The 15245-nt window shown below is 37.4% G+C and overlaps 1 long non-coding RNA gene across 1 annotated transcript; it reads left to right on the forward strand.

Moving 5' to 3' along the window:
- The first annotated feature begins 1477 nt into the window (after positions 1–1477).
- LOC310880181 lies at positions 1478–15023 on the forward strand. Its single transcript, XR_014571512.1, has 4 exons — positions 1478–1561; positions 10326–10451; positions 13780–13842; positions 14560–15023. It is a non-coding gene; the product is annotated as an uncharacterized lncRNA (long non-coding RNA).
- Positions 15024–15245: the final 222 nt, after the last annotated feature.

The following is a 15245-nucleotide window of genomic DNA, read 5'->3' on the forward strand; positions in this document are numbered from 1 at the left end:
AGAGATTAATAGAATTTGCTGGCTATCACTAGCAGACTAGAACAGTGAGAGACTAAAAGCAAACTAAAAACACCTTCCCCTCATCCACGCTCTTCCACCTCCTCCCCCCAAGTGGCTCAGGGGAACAGAGAATGGGGGCTGTGGTCGGTCCCTAATGCTTCATATTCGCTGCTCCTTCACAGTCACTCTCTGCCCCTGCTCCACGTGGGGTCCCTCCCATAGGACGCCATCCTTCCCAAACTGGTCCTGCGTGGGCTTTCCACAGACAGCAGCTCTTCAAGAACTGTTCCAATATGGGTCCATATCATGGGAACTGACTAGGCCTTCAGGAACAGACTGCTACAGAACAGATCCCCATGGGCTGACAGATCACCTGTTCACTGTGGGCTCCTCCATGGGCTGCACTGTCGAGATCCACTCCACCATGGTACTGCTGTGGGCTGCAGGGGGACAGCCTGCTCCACCAGGGGCCCCTCTGCAGGCTGCACGGGAACTTCTGCTTTGGTACCTGGAGCACCTCCTGCCCACATTCTTCACTAACCTTGGGGTCTGCAGGGCTGGTTATCATTCCTCACTCTCCCATCTCCTTTTTTTTTTTTTTGTTGGTTTGTTTTTTTGTTTGTTTTCTTTTGTTTATTTTATTTTGTGCAGGTTTTTTTTTTCCCCTTTCTTAAATATGCTCTCACAGAGGCCCAACCAATATTACGTATTGACTTGGCTCTGGCCAGCGGCAGGTCCCTTTTGGAGCACCTGGAGCTGGCTCTGGTCTAACATGGAGCAGCTGCTGGGCTCTTCTCACAGAGGCCACCCCAGGAACCAACCTGCTACCAAGTCTTTGCTACACAAACCCAAGACATAAAACAAGAGATAAAATAAAAGAAAGAGAGGAAGTGAGGCACCAAGTCTGGTCAGTCACATTATTTTATGAGAGCAGGTGGGAATGCAGGAATGTTTATGCCAGCAAGTATAAGTGAACACGAACCTCTAATCTGGGAGACAATCACAAGGAACAAACATCCCAGTCACACTAACTGGTGGGCTGAGAAGCTACAGGACTCCTTCCAGGAAAGATGAACCTTGCAACTGATAAGACAGCACGTGAACCAAGGGGCCCGGAGTAGGAGGGTGCAGGAAACTGCAGGGCTCTGAAAACCCGTGGGGGTGTACAGGGGCAAGGGGAAGCAAGAGGAACGAAGAGGTGATATAGGTTAAAAGAAAAAAAAAAAAAGTATAAGACTGTTGGCTGCATGTAGTTGTAGCTAGTCACTACGCTCACCTGGCCAAGCTCTGCACCTGATCACTACAGTTTGTCCTATCTTCTTCTATTTCCTCATTAAATTTTTACTCTCTGTATTCACACTCTGCAGTGTCTATGTGTGCTGCAAGCACTACTACATGCCAGCTGCTGGTGAGAGGTAGCGTGTGTGTGTGTGATATCAATGACTGGAGTGAGTGGGTGTCTTCGAGTCACTGTTGTGGGAGTAGTGTGTGTTCCCAAATCACCTGCTGTGGGGGGGGACCAGCACGAGTGAGGCAACTGCAGAGCTCTCCACGGTGTCTGGTGAGTCATTAGGCTGTGAGTCACGCAGGCCTGGTGCCAGCTCGTGGGGGCTGAGTGTCTGTATCTTTCCCAGCCTTGTGTGTATTGGGTGTCTGTGTGCATTCGCTTAGCAAGCTTTAAACTAGATTAGCCAGAGAGGCGTGAAGGCCTCGGGTCCAGAACAGCGTCTTATAGGAAGGGGAGGGTGTACATGATGGTACTGCCTGAAGGATTTGCAAATGTGGTGTGCATAAGGAATGAGTGTTTGAGTTTGTATATGTTTGCAGGGAAATTTTAAGACTGACTAGCCAGCAAGTAGGTGACTCATGAAGTGGGTAAGAGGTCCGGGATCAGGGCAGGGGTGCTGGGCAAACAAAGGAGCTGTGGCAGAACTTGAGGAATCCAGGCAGGGGGCTGAACAGACACAGGAGCTGCGCAAGGTACACAGAGGAGCCCTGAATGCATGTGTGTTTGTGAGTCTAGAGCATGTTGTGTGTGCGCCTTCGCTACTGAACTTCCATCTCTACCAGCCAGAGAGGAGAAATGGGACTCGGCTGTCTGTCTGTCTGTTTTACATGAAAGCTGTTGGAAGCAGCCCTTTAGCTGGGGCAGCCTGTGTGACCAGTCATGTTAGTGTCATGTCTGTCTGTGTGTATCTGTATGACTCTGGGATAGGTGTTCAGCTTTGCTACTGGCTGAACTTGCAAAGAGGAAAGCGGAAGCTGTGTTTCCCAGGCTGGGCAGAGACCCTGCATCCCCAAGCACTGGTCTAGGCCCCCAGAATCAGGCAGGAGTGGTCTTTGGCCAGAGCAGCTGGAGAAGGCAGCTCCACACTTGGTTCTTCTCCTCTCTTAAGAATAAGATGCAGTTTTGTGTTATCAAATCTTCATAAAATTTAAAATTATAGGTCATTCAGCTTCGTCTGGAAACTTACAATTATATAAAAGGACACTTTTTATTCTTATATGCTTTTTCTTACTTGTTATTGTTCTGTGAAATCTACATATGTTGTAATCCTGAAGAAGAAATATAGAAAAAAAAAAAGTAAAACCTTTTCTGTGTCTTTCCTTTCATAGGTTGCAGAGGCAATCTGGATTTGTGAATAATTTATCTATCTATCTATCTATCTGTTTATTAAAATTTGTAAAAGCACCTTATGGTGACTGAATTTTCTGACCTGCAGAGACTTACAGAACTTTCTTTTGTTGTTGTTTCCTCTGAATATTTAATTTGTTGGATCTATGAGGAGTCTTACAACAATTTCATTAAGGGTCAAAAATCAAAATAAATCATTAAAACATTTGGTTACTGTAATAGAGGAGCTGTGCCAAAATCAGTAGACGCTATAGAAAAGCATTGAAAAGACAAGGAAAGCTAACCATCACAACATGCTATATGCCATGTCTTGCTGTGGTGAACAGGCACTATAAGCAGACATAACCAGTACTGCAAAAATACAAAACTTTTCTTACAGCTGTGTCTGAAACACTTGACTGTTTTCAAATGCGAATATAAACAATGTATGGGGGTATTCACAGTACTCTTTGCACTGTCAGCCATGGCAAACAGCAATTGTAAGACTTTTCCCCTTGAGCTACAAGTACTTCCAAAACCCACCACCTTTAATGGGAATTCTTACACAGAAAAAAATAATCTTCTTTCAAAAAACAAGACATTGAAGATGTATGGCATTATTAATAATTCCTTAATACAAATTACAAAAAAATACAAATACACTATTTACTGATACATAAAAAACAAAACAATTCTTTACAGCTAATAGAGATATAAGTTTACGTTCATAGGAAAACAAATTTTGTACTGAGCATATAGTTCTAAAGATATTATATTTACAATTTATGCTCTATACTAAAAGTAAAATTAAAACAAACAAACAAACAATCTTTCCTATTAACTGTTAACAGAATAGTCTACCCAAACACATGGGCATCTATATAAAATCTCAAAGGATCAAGGTATCATATACAAGAAAGACAATAAGGGTGATATAGTTAAGGGTGATATAGATATTGTTAGGTGTGTGTTTTTTGGATTAGGATTTGGTTACTGGAAACCTGGCATTTGTTGTTTTTATTGTTTATTTTTTATGGTGCCCTTGGTTGTCTGTTCTGGCCACTGGTTCTGCTTCAGAAGAGCTCAGGTTTCCACTAGGAGACTTATTGATCGGTACTTGTAACCATCTCTTTGTAGGCAACTAAGTCCCAAACCAGCAGGTAGTACTGAATTCAATCCAAAGTGCTTAAAAATTAGGTCAAATTCAATCCCAGAGTTCTGTTTCAAAGTCCAACACATCTATTGCCAAATCAGTCTGCCTGAACTTCCAAAGCATTGTTTATCCTTAAATTTCCCATATTTTTCCATTCCACATTGTTTATTTTTTGCTTAATGATTTATTTTTGTTTGAAAAAAAAAAAAAAAAAACAACATTTAGCTTAATGTTGTTTCTCTGATATGTAAATAACTTGTTAGGTAGAAGTCTTTTGGATATGCAGATGCATGAGGGCAGCCAGGCATAAACAGTATAAATAAACACAAATTGTATGTAGGTTGAACTAAAAGTCAGGGAAGATTTTATATACAGAAACTTCAAGTTCTTAAATAATAGTCATTTGTTACCTAAATGAGGGTCTTTTTTTTTTTTTCCTTTCTCTGAGAATTTACTAGTTTGTTGTCTTTAATTGTACTAAATTACCTACTAATAATGACAGATATTTTCTCCACAAAAAGACACACTTTTTTCCTAAGTGTGTATGAGATTTTCTAGAGCTTTCCATATCTTTTGAATCAGGAGACAAAGGCACTTAACCCTTATCGTGAGCTCCATGGAAGAAATCACTTTATAATACTTTCTTATGCCTGAAAAAAAAATAAAAAAATCCCCAGATGTAAAATGTAATGTTTATTATCTGGGCTTTTCACACAGTTATGTCTGTACCTGAAAATCATTTACTACTAAACATTTTCTTAAAAAACATGGAACAAATGTTTTGGGTAAGAGGAATAATGGAAAAGGATAAGATATGTGTTGATTCAGTCTGAGTATAAGCTTTATGTTTATGTTCTAGCTATTCACCTGGGCAACCCAAGAGGCAATATGACACAATCAGAGTATTAATAAGCTTGCCTCACAGCTAGTTACTCTAGAAAGGAAGGCATGTATTTAAAACTAAGATTTCCATCTCCCACATTTAGGTGTCTAAACATAAATTTCTAGATGTTTCCTTAAATGATGGAATTATAACCACTGTAAATGTGATTCAGTTGCTTCAGCATGGATCACCTGGGATGTCACTGAGTACTCCCTGAATTACAGAAGGGTTTTGGTGTGTTCTACAACAATACAACAATTTCTACAGGAAATCTCAGATATCTTAACCCTTACAAACTCACATTAAAGCAATTCAGTTGTTCCTTCACTGCCCATTACATTAGTATAGAGAACTAGTTTTCATGCTGGCACCTGCAGCTATACATCTCTCCTTAGCTTTTGCAATCTCTATATGACATATTTTTAAATATAAATAGGGAAAATGTGGATTTTCCTTGACATATCTTTACATTCTAGCTGAGTATGATCGTTACTTCGTTATTGTACCTGTTATATTTATTATTGTATTTCTAAGAGAATCCTAGACCCAAATGATAACAAGTAGATACGGAATCTCTGTCTGACTCCAGACTTCACTATCACATACTGGGGCATTTGCCTTAGTGGAAACTGTGCCTTGAAAAGTGTGTAGTATGGGCTTACTCATTCTGAATGTGACCAAAGCCTTTGGAAAATAAGTGGTCTTCCTGCTATGCTTGAAACATCATTTCAGATACACATTGGACAAAAAAGTTTTCTGCCTCTGGGCATCAAGTCCAAAGAGCAGATGAGGAAGAAATAATTCTGATGAGATTCTTCTTTTGACCTTGGGTAACTGAAATACAAAGATTAATAAATTACAGCTTTCTGGCCAGCGTAAAGTGTTCCTCTGCTTAGTACCACAGCAACTGAGCACATTTTACATATTGTTACTAAATCATCTCAAAATTAAATTAGCATATTGTGTATTTATTTATTTTTTTGAATGTGCTGTTCAAAATGGCCATGATGGGAGTAGCACTTTTGTGGGTAATCTGACTGAATAAATACAGCTGCATATTATGAAGCAATACTTGATTTATCTGGCCACAGCAGGCACTGGCTTCATTTCATAACACAACAGCCAGCAAAACTTAGCTAATACAATTATTTTGATGCTTTTCTGTGTTGGTGCTGTTCATCTGAGAGTTTTACCTGCATTTTCTTTGCAATAGAAACTTTCCAGTAAAGCTCAGTTTTAAGGATTTGGACAGCATTATTATTACTTATTAAAGTAATAATTTCCAAAGTTGGTTCATGGTGTTTAAAAAAATAAAATAAAACACACAATCATGTACATTAAAAAAAATAAAAAATAAAAAATAAAAGGTTTGGTCCCTGCCATAAAGAGCTTACAGTCTAAAAGGTACTTATCTTAAGAGGTGAGAGAAAGGTTTCATTAAAGGATTTTTAGATGCATGGAAATGCATTATATGTGTAAGTAGAATAAGCAAATCAATCAGACTAATGGCAAGCAAATGTTCTTTAGTTTAGTTCTGTTTTGTTTGAGGGGCAACACTGCTCATTTCAAGCAACTTTTGCCTTCAAGCTTTTGATTATAAAATGTCTTAGGTCTTCTTTCCATGTTGCATAGCTGCTTCAGTGACAATCATTGCTTCTGATCTTCCCTTACATCTACAATGCAGCCAGAAAAGTTGGTTGTTTGAGTCTGCCTTGGTTTCAAATGCAGTTGTAGAAGTGCAGCTCCTTACAGCAACCAGGGGGCACAACTCCATGTCAGACCACAGTCACTGTGGGGTTGCAGTATGATCTCACAGGTGGGCAGAGGTCAGTGTTTCAAATAGTGACAAAAATAGTGACATAGTGACAAAAAACCTGTCTTGCCTCCAGATCCCATGTGCCAGGCGCTGTGGGCTAGCCAGCTGTTTCTGACAGGTGACACTCAGGCTGCAGAAGGGCAGTGCTGCTACACGGTGAAAGTTCAAGTTGCCTGCTTTATGACAGAATGATGAAAGAAAAGCATTAATGGAGGGATACACAGCTTCTTTGATTTTTTTTAGAAATTTATTTCAGAACTGAATATATTAATATAAAATTAATTTGGTGAAACAATGTAAAGGTTACAGTAAAAGTTTAAAATCATATATACAGTATGTATAAATTATATAAAATAAATATGCCATAAAAAAAAAAAAAACTCAGAAAACAACATTTAATATCATCCCAATACCTTATTTGAAATTTTCTGTTGCTATGGAGGATGGATGTTAGGGCATTTAAAGCATTTCATTTAACTTAGCTGACTCAGATTTTTAATTATTTAGTTAGTTTGTTAAAGAGGAACTATTTCGGAATCTGTTTGTTATGGGGGTCCTGAAACAGCACAACCATCTTGTTCAGTGACCCATTTGAGTTCTACCTCTCACAAGAAGAAAAAAAATACAGCACTTCTGATGTTTTTTACTTCCAAATCTGCAGTCAGAACATTTTGATGGCACCATTAAAATGCAGCCTGTCGTATATTTATACATCAAAAAGCATATTCTACTTTCTAAAATTTCATACAATTTTGCCACATTTTAAATAGTATTCTCATTTACAGCAGTGCTTAAATACATTGACCAAGCCTTAACTAAGCAACACAGAAGATTATCACGATAACCATGAAAAAATACACAGGAAGTCATGTTAGCAAGAAAACAAAAGCAATACAAATTAAAATCAGAACGTTTTTGGGGGGGAGAAAAAGACCTCAAAATCTTTCGTACTAAGTGACTGAATGATTCATGGCTTAAAGCGCTAGTGTTATTAATCAGTATCAGTCCTGTTCTGCATTTGAGATTGACAGGAAATCAGAGCCTGGATTCAACAGTGCAGCTTGATCCAGATTAGATTAGAGCCTCCTAGCTGGCTGAGAAATACTTCACACATAGTTAAACTTGCTATATTTTTCTGCTCTTCTCTGCACTCTAGAGGGTAACAATGTTTACTCTTTTGAAAACTCAATCTCTTACTGAACCTTGATCTCAACTGGGCATTCCATCTTCACTTGCTATATCAAAAAATAAATCAAATATACTTGTGCAGAAAATGTTATTTTTTTCTGTTCCCTTACATCTGTCAAAGCTTCCCAGTTGATCAGAAAAATAAAATACAGTATATGCAGAGAAACTGGATATGGATATAATTTGGAACTAACACATTTACAGTGTCAGAAGATTTGATGCAAGGGGATGGTTAGGAAATCACTGTAGAAAAAGTTAAACTGATTCTACAGACATTCTGCTTTGGGTCTTTTAGAAGGCATCTGATCAAAAGCATGTTTGCTCCTGTTCAAAGAGCAATAATACCAAACAAACATTTGGAACCAAAATGTTTCTTGTGGTTAATATTTCTATTTTATTGGTTTCATCCATCATAAAATGTTAAGTCTGGGGTTCAAAAATTGTGAATAAAAGTAGGTTCAAAGTAACTTAGTATTGGAATATAAAATCTTAAGAAAATAGGATTTTTATTATTAAATATTTTCCTACTTGACAAGAAGTTAGAGAAGTTAGACCCCTTTATTAGGAACTAGTGGATAAAAGTTTGTTAGAAAACCAAAATCACTTGCAGTCAAATCTGACTGTAAAAATATATAACTATGCTAGCCCCCCCCCTTTTTTTTTGGTATTTTTTTTTCCATTTTTTGTTTTCCTGAAAATGTGCATGAAGCACTGTTCTTTAGTTCTTATTTAAGAACATCAACTGTAGCTTATAGAAAGAGTTTAGCATCATTCATTTATATAAGCTTTTCTATAGATGTCAAAACTACATAATTACAACAGCTATCCTAGAGAAAACAATGACATTTAATGTAGGTTTCATATGACCAAATGTGGATTTATATAGTATTAGGAGCTAAATTGGTTGCTTAAACAGAGGTATTTAATGTTACTAGAAAAGCCCTATCTGGCAATCAGCTTTGTCTTCAGAAGGGTTCAGGTTTTTATAGGTTTTATCTGTTAGCCCTAAGCAGGTGCCTTTGATACTGTACTAAATTTCACTAGATTTCTACTTTTGATTCACCTGATAGTTACCTACGCTCAACAAATGGGAGTTTAGATAACTAGGGCTGAATTTAGCTAACTTCAGACTAGCATCCATTATCACCTAAAACTCATCAGCATACCTCTGCTATCTGCTTGGGGCTGATAGATCAGGACCAGTATCTCCTAGAAGAGGAGCTAGATGCAGTAGAATACACTGGAGCGTCTCATATGATACCAGATGTCTACATGTAGACAACCCAGTTAAGCTGATGTTCTCTACCTTCTAGATCACCATGTGTTGTCTTTCAATGTGTTACAGTTAAATTTAAAACAATATAAATAGAGCATATGTGGTCAGATATAAAGCATATTTTAAACACTGGCTATGGAAAAATGTTTAATATAATAATACATTATTTATAATGTGAATAAAATATCTTTAAAAGCTGTAGTAAATATTTTTCTTTGAAATACAAAAGTGATTTACATACATAATGGAAAGTCTGCCATTTAGTACAGAAAATATATATATTATTTTTTGTCATGTTTATAAAGTTTTGTCTGAGTACATTAATTCTAGAAACTCTTCATCTAGTGCATTACAGTCAGAAAGTGGAAATTGTTTCAGTTCCTAGCTGCCTAACATATGTCAGAGTTTGCTGTTCTGAAGCATATTCTGGATTATCACATCTTTCAGGCGAAAATATTAAGGTAAAAAGAAACTGGGAAGTTTTACAGGCAATTTGTTTGCAATCATCACTCTACTCAAGAACCTTAGTCACATGATGTACAGTCTAACCTGGCATCACTCTGTGTCGCTCCTTGTATTATGGTTTTAATTACATTTTTTTCCCAATTTTATATTTTACATATGCTTAATTAGTGGAATAACTATTATAAATTATCGATATTTAGCTTCTAGATTATGAATAATTAAGTATAATGAATTTTAGATCAGTAATCTTTTACCTCGTTTCGATTTGTATCTGACTCGGTGAATGAATGATGGAGACGTTAAGGACTCCTTTTAAGCCACCAGTCCCACTTTTGAAGTTGGTTGATTTCAAACAGCAGTATGATTTTTAAATGATTTGTGATATAAGGCAACAATTTAAGAAAATGCATGCAACAGAATAAAGTCTTCAAGCGCAGTGGAAGCTAAACCTTATGAAGAAGACAAATTTTAATTAACTCATGATACTGGTTTCCAAAAAATTTCAATAAAATAATTTAATTCAATATTTTGAAAATTTTGCTTTGTTTTGATAGAATACATCACTAATGATTTAGAATACCATTTATTAAGGAGAAAGATAACACCCGCAGTCAGATATCCAGAGGGGTGTGTTTGTGCAAGGGCAACTGTCCCTTTTGGAAATGCAACACTTTGTAGTACATTCTGGGTTGAGCCAATTACTGTATATTATGAAAAGCTGGTATTAGTAGCCTGACACATAAAGCCATTATGTTCCCACATGTTCGCTTTCCTTTTATGTTACTGAAATATTTCGTCTTGCACTGAAGGTATAGCATAGCTAACAGTCTGATTTCTTGCTGATTGCCACCTCTGAACACTGCATATTGAAAGAGGAGATGGAAATGTTAAAATAAAATGTTCCTAACATTTAAGCATTGTTTTTTTCAGCCCTCTATTTTTTTCCTTCAAATACTGAATGAAATAGATGGAAGAGAACAAAGAAGACATATTACACTTGCTGCAGAAGGCTTAAAAATTGAACAACACTCTGCGGAATTAATATCTATTCAATTTGTAAGTTATGTTTATTTGTTAATTTCTTAATTAATTTCTTTCCTTCTAGCAATTCCTATTGCGGGACCAGAAGGACACAAGCAAGGACTGCATTACAATTTTCACTGACTTTTTAGGTCGAATGAGATTTATCTTACATAACTTTAGACAGGTGTAATGTAGATGTCTATATCTGACTAATCAGATAACCGTCACTGAAGATTTGCTGAAGTCATTTACTGAATATTAAGCTCTAGTAGCTCTTTCCCCAGCTCAGCTAAGGCTCAAGATTATCTAATGTTACATTATTCCTGTATTGTCAGTGGTCAACAGGCATAACAGGTGAGTAGGAACAGCCACTTCCTGATTGAATCTTGGACCTTGAGGTCTGGATCACAACCTGATCTGGGAAGTACCAGAACTGTACATTCTGGAAGGTACTGGAATGGCAGGGTGGAATGGTGGAAAATACCAAAACTGTCTTATCTGAACTGTGGCCAGGATGGGAAAGTACTAACAGTCAGTCATCTCACGGCTCTACACATAGTGTCCCTAAGCGAAGAACTCCATGAACTCTTCAGGGATCACAGTGGGCTGTGACCTTCAATCTCCCCCTGAGCTGGGACACCTTTCAGGTGGAATGTCTGTCGGGGCTGACTCCTCAAGTAGTTCCTGTTTCTAATATAGCAAATATTCTAATATAGCAAATTCTTTTGAATAATTATGTTAAACTGGCTGATGATTAAGTGCAATCTAATCCTGTGATTTACCATAAAATATTAATAAATCTTAAATTGCTACTAGATCAAAGTTTTGTAAAAAGCTATTCACAAGCTAGTGTTCATCACTTAGTGTGTGAGTCCTTCACTTACTTTTTAGCAAAAGTAGATTTGTTTTAACACAGATTTGTTGCTGATTATGTAACTATGTGATTGAGTTTAATGAAGTGATTGAGCAGCTAATCCTAAAAAACATTTCCAGGCAAATAAAAAACAAGAAAATTCTCAGGAGCAGTCAGTATGTATTCACCAAGGGGAAGACACGCTTGGCCAACTTGATAAACTTCTATGATGAAATCACAGGGTGGTAGATGAAGATATTGTCTACCTGGAGTTCAGTAAAGCTTATTTCACTGTCTCCTGTAAGATCTTCATACACAAGTTGTTGCAGTATGGACTGGATAAGCAGACAGTGAGGTGGCTTAAAAACTGTTTGAATGACTGTGCCCAGGGGATTTTGATCAGTAGCAGAAAGTCTGCTTGGAGGTCAGTAACAAGCAGTGTACCCCAGGGGTGTGCACTGGATCGAGTCTAGCTTAATGTCTTCATTTATGATCTGGCTGGTGGCACAGCAGGTACTCTTAGAAAGTCTGAAGATGGCACAAAATTAGGGGGAGCAGTGGATATGACAGAGAGTTTTGCTGCCATCCAGATGGACCTTGACACACTGGAGAAATGGGCCAGTAAGAACATCCTGCTCTTCAGCAAGGAGAAGTGCAAAGTCGTGCACCAGGGGAGGAACAACCCCAGGTACCAATACCTGCTGGTCTACTCATCTAGAAAGTAGCTCTGCAGAAAAGAACCTGTGGGTGTCCTGTTGGACACCTAGTTGAACATGAATCAGCAATCTGCCCTCCGGGTAAATAGGGATAATGATATCCTGGGCTGCATTAGGCAAAGTATTGTCAGCAGGTCAACGGAGGTCACTCCGGAGGTACTCAGGACAGGTAAGGTCACACTTGGAGTACTGTGTGTAGTTCTGCTCCCTTCTTCGTCCCTCAGTACAAGAAAGATGTGGGCATACTTTAGAGTCCAAAGTGAGGCCACAAAGATGATTACAGCACTGGATCATCTCTCCTATGAGAAAAGGCTGAGAGAGTTGAGATTGTTTAGCCTAGGAAGGAGGAGGCTCAGAGGGGATCTCATCAATATATATAACTGAAGGAAGGGTGCAAAGATAATGGAGCCAGGCTCCTGAACATCAGGAAGCGCTTCTTTGTGCAGATGATGGAGAACAGGAACAGATTGCACACAGCAGTTGTGGTGTCTCCCTCCTTGGATATCTTCAAAAATTTCATGCTTCAAAATATTATGAATTGTGAAATTATAATATGAAGTTTCTATTAAAATGTGTATATTCACAAATTTTACTCATCTATCCCAAAACAAAGTAGATCCATCTATTTACAAAATATTTTAGAAAACTAACATTTACAACCATGAATTTATGAAGACATGAAGTTGTCGTGTTTTAAATTGTCAAGGATCTGGAGGAAACACTGTTCACGCTGATGACATTTGCAAATTACAACAAAATGAGTTGACCAGTCAGTACATGGGCAAGGCTGCCATCCTCAGGGGCTGTATAAATTCAACAAAGTAAAATGCAAAGTCCTGCCCCCAGGCAGGAAGAATACTAAGCAGTGATACAAGCTGAAGGGGCCCACAAGGATCAGCAAGTCCAACGCCTGGTTCCACACAGGACTACCCCAAAATAAACCATATGTCTGAGAGCATTGTCCAAACGCTTCTTGAACTCTGGCAGGCTTAGTGCTATGAACACTTTTTCTGGGGAGCCTTTCCAGTGCCCAGCTACCCTCTCAGTGAAGAACCTTTTCCTAATATTCAGCCTGAACTTACTGTGTTGCAGCTTCATACTATTCCCTTGGGTCCTGTCACTGCTCAGCAGAGAGCAGAGCTCAGCACCTGCCCCTCCACTCCTCCTCGTGAGGAAGCTGTAGGCCGACGTAAGGTCTCCTTCCTTCAGTCCCCCATGAGGTATCCTCCCTTCTTGGCTGAACAAATGAAGTGACTTCAGCTGTTCCTCATACGTGTTGCCCTCTAGGTCCTTCACCATCTTTGTAGCCGTCCTTTGTAGCCCTCTCTAGTAGTTTTATGTTCTTATACTGTGGTGACCAAAACCGCACACAGTACTTGAGGTGAGGTCACACCAGCACAGAGCAGAGTAGTGCAATCACTTCCCTTGACCGGCTAGCAGTGCTGTGCTTAATGCACCCCAGGACATGGCTGGCCTTGTTGTCTGCCAGACTGTGGCCTCATATTCAGCACTCATATTAAACTTGTGCTGATAAGCTTTGAATTAATCACCCCAAAATTGTCGAAAGGAAAAGATGCTTAGATAATGTAGCAAATTTAAATTCCGTGGGATTTGTATGTTAAAAGTTTTGCCAAGGAGTACAGTTTCTATTTTTATTTTTATTTTTATTTTTATTTTTATTTTTATTTTTATTTTTATTTTTATTTTTATTTTTATATTTTTATTTTTATTTTTATTTTTATTTTTATTTTTATTTTTATTTTTATTTTTATTTTTATTTTTATTGATTAAGGTCTATATGGACTTTCAGTGTTGCAAAAGGATGATCTTACACCTGTTTTCCAACTGCTAACAGGTAAGATATGAGGCGTGCTGTTTCTTTGATACAGTTCCCAGAACAATATTTGTCAGCCTAGTTATCCAAGAAGAAGCACTCACATATTTATCTTTATAAAAGATGGTGAATCACAGTGAAGGAAGTCAACTTCAGACAAATTTGAAGCTTAGCTGTATGGAGATATTTACCAATTATATACATAGATATAATCTGCTAATCTCTGAAGCTTTTTTCAAATAGGTGTTGTCTGAGCACTGAATATTACAGATGTTATTTTTAGCACAATATTAGACTATTAGGTGCATCCTAAAGCCTCTTTGGATTGTATTTTAACAGACTAGGAATTGGCAGTTTTAACTACATTCAACCACACTAATCTATGCTTGGTTTGTGTTGATTGTAAACATACCTAGTTTACAATTACTTGCTTTATTGAATACTCACATTTTCACCCAATTCTTTGAAAGAATTAGAAGAATAAGCATGCAAGAATAAATAAATTAATAAAAATTGGCACTTCTGGTGATTTGCCATAATAACACAATAGAGGAAGGGGAAATTGCAAAGATATAAAGGCTCTCTCTGAAGAATTATAATATAATTGAAAATAAAATAAAATAAAATAAAATAAAATAAAATAAAATAAAATAAAATAAAATAAAATAAAATAAATAAAGTATAAGAAATTTTGCATTTGCAGAAGAGTAACTCTCTCACTAGTCTTTCTCCCTCTAGGTCTCCATGAAACTGAGCTCATTCACACTGTAAAAGAATTAAAAAGAGTAAAGCAAAAAAGAAACAACAGCAATAAAACTCAATTTTTATTTGATCCACACTTTTCTGGAATATTAGGAATTAATCTGTTGGGTTTAGTGTTGTTTTTTTTTTCAGATTTTTTTTGACACTTTAATTTTTTCTTGTCATCTGTAGTAAATTTAAAATAAAAAATGTTTTGTAGTGAAAAAGAAAAATGTCCAGCATTCAGTTCCTTTGTGTTTGCCTAAGACTTTTTATCATGTTACAGACAAGCTAATGAAAATTTTGGTGCCTTAGAGGTGTATGTTTCTGGCATATTAGTATTCATCAAACATAACAAGGAATTGCAGGAAAGAAGAAAAAAATAAGTAAATGCTTGCATATTTACAAATCATACAGTTCATAATGATAGGGAAATATTTCCTCCTTGAATTTTCATGAGATTAAACTCTCTCAAAGCACGATGGTGGTTGCCCAGGTTGACCTACGTATCTAAGAAATTAAAACACTTGCTTAAGTATAACTAGGTAACTTCTTTAGTAACCCCAAACTCACATACCTGATATGAAGTCTCCAGTCTGTGTATTAAAATCATGCCCTTCTTAGAAAGGACAGCTCTGAATATAGAAAATTAGAAACTGCAGGTCATAGGAACTTCTCCATTT

The sequence above is a fragment of the Anser anser genome (assembly GCF_964211835.1).
Source record: "Anser anser genome assembly, chromosome: 1".
Taxonomy (NCBI): Eukaryota; Metazoa; Chordata; class Aves; order Anseriformes; family Anatidae; genus Anser; species Anser anser.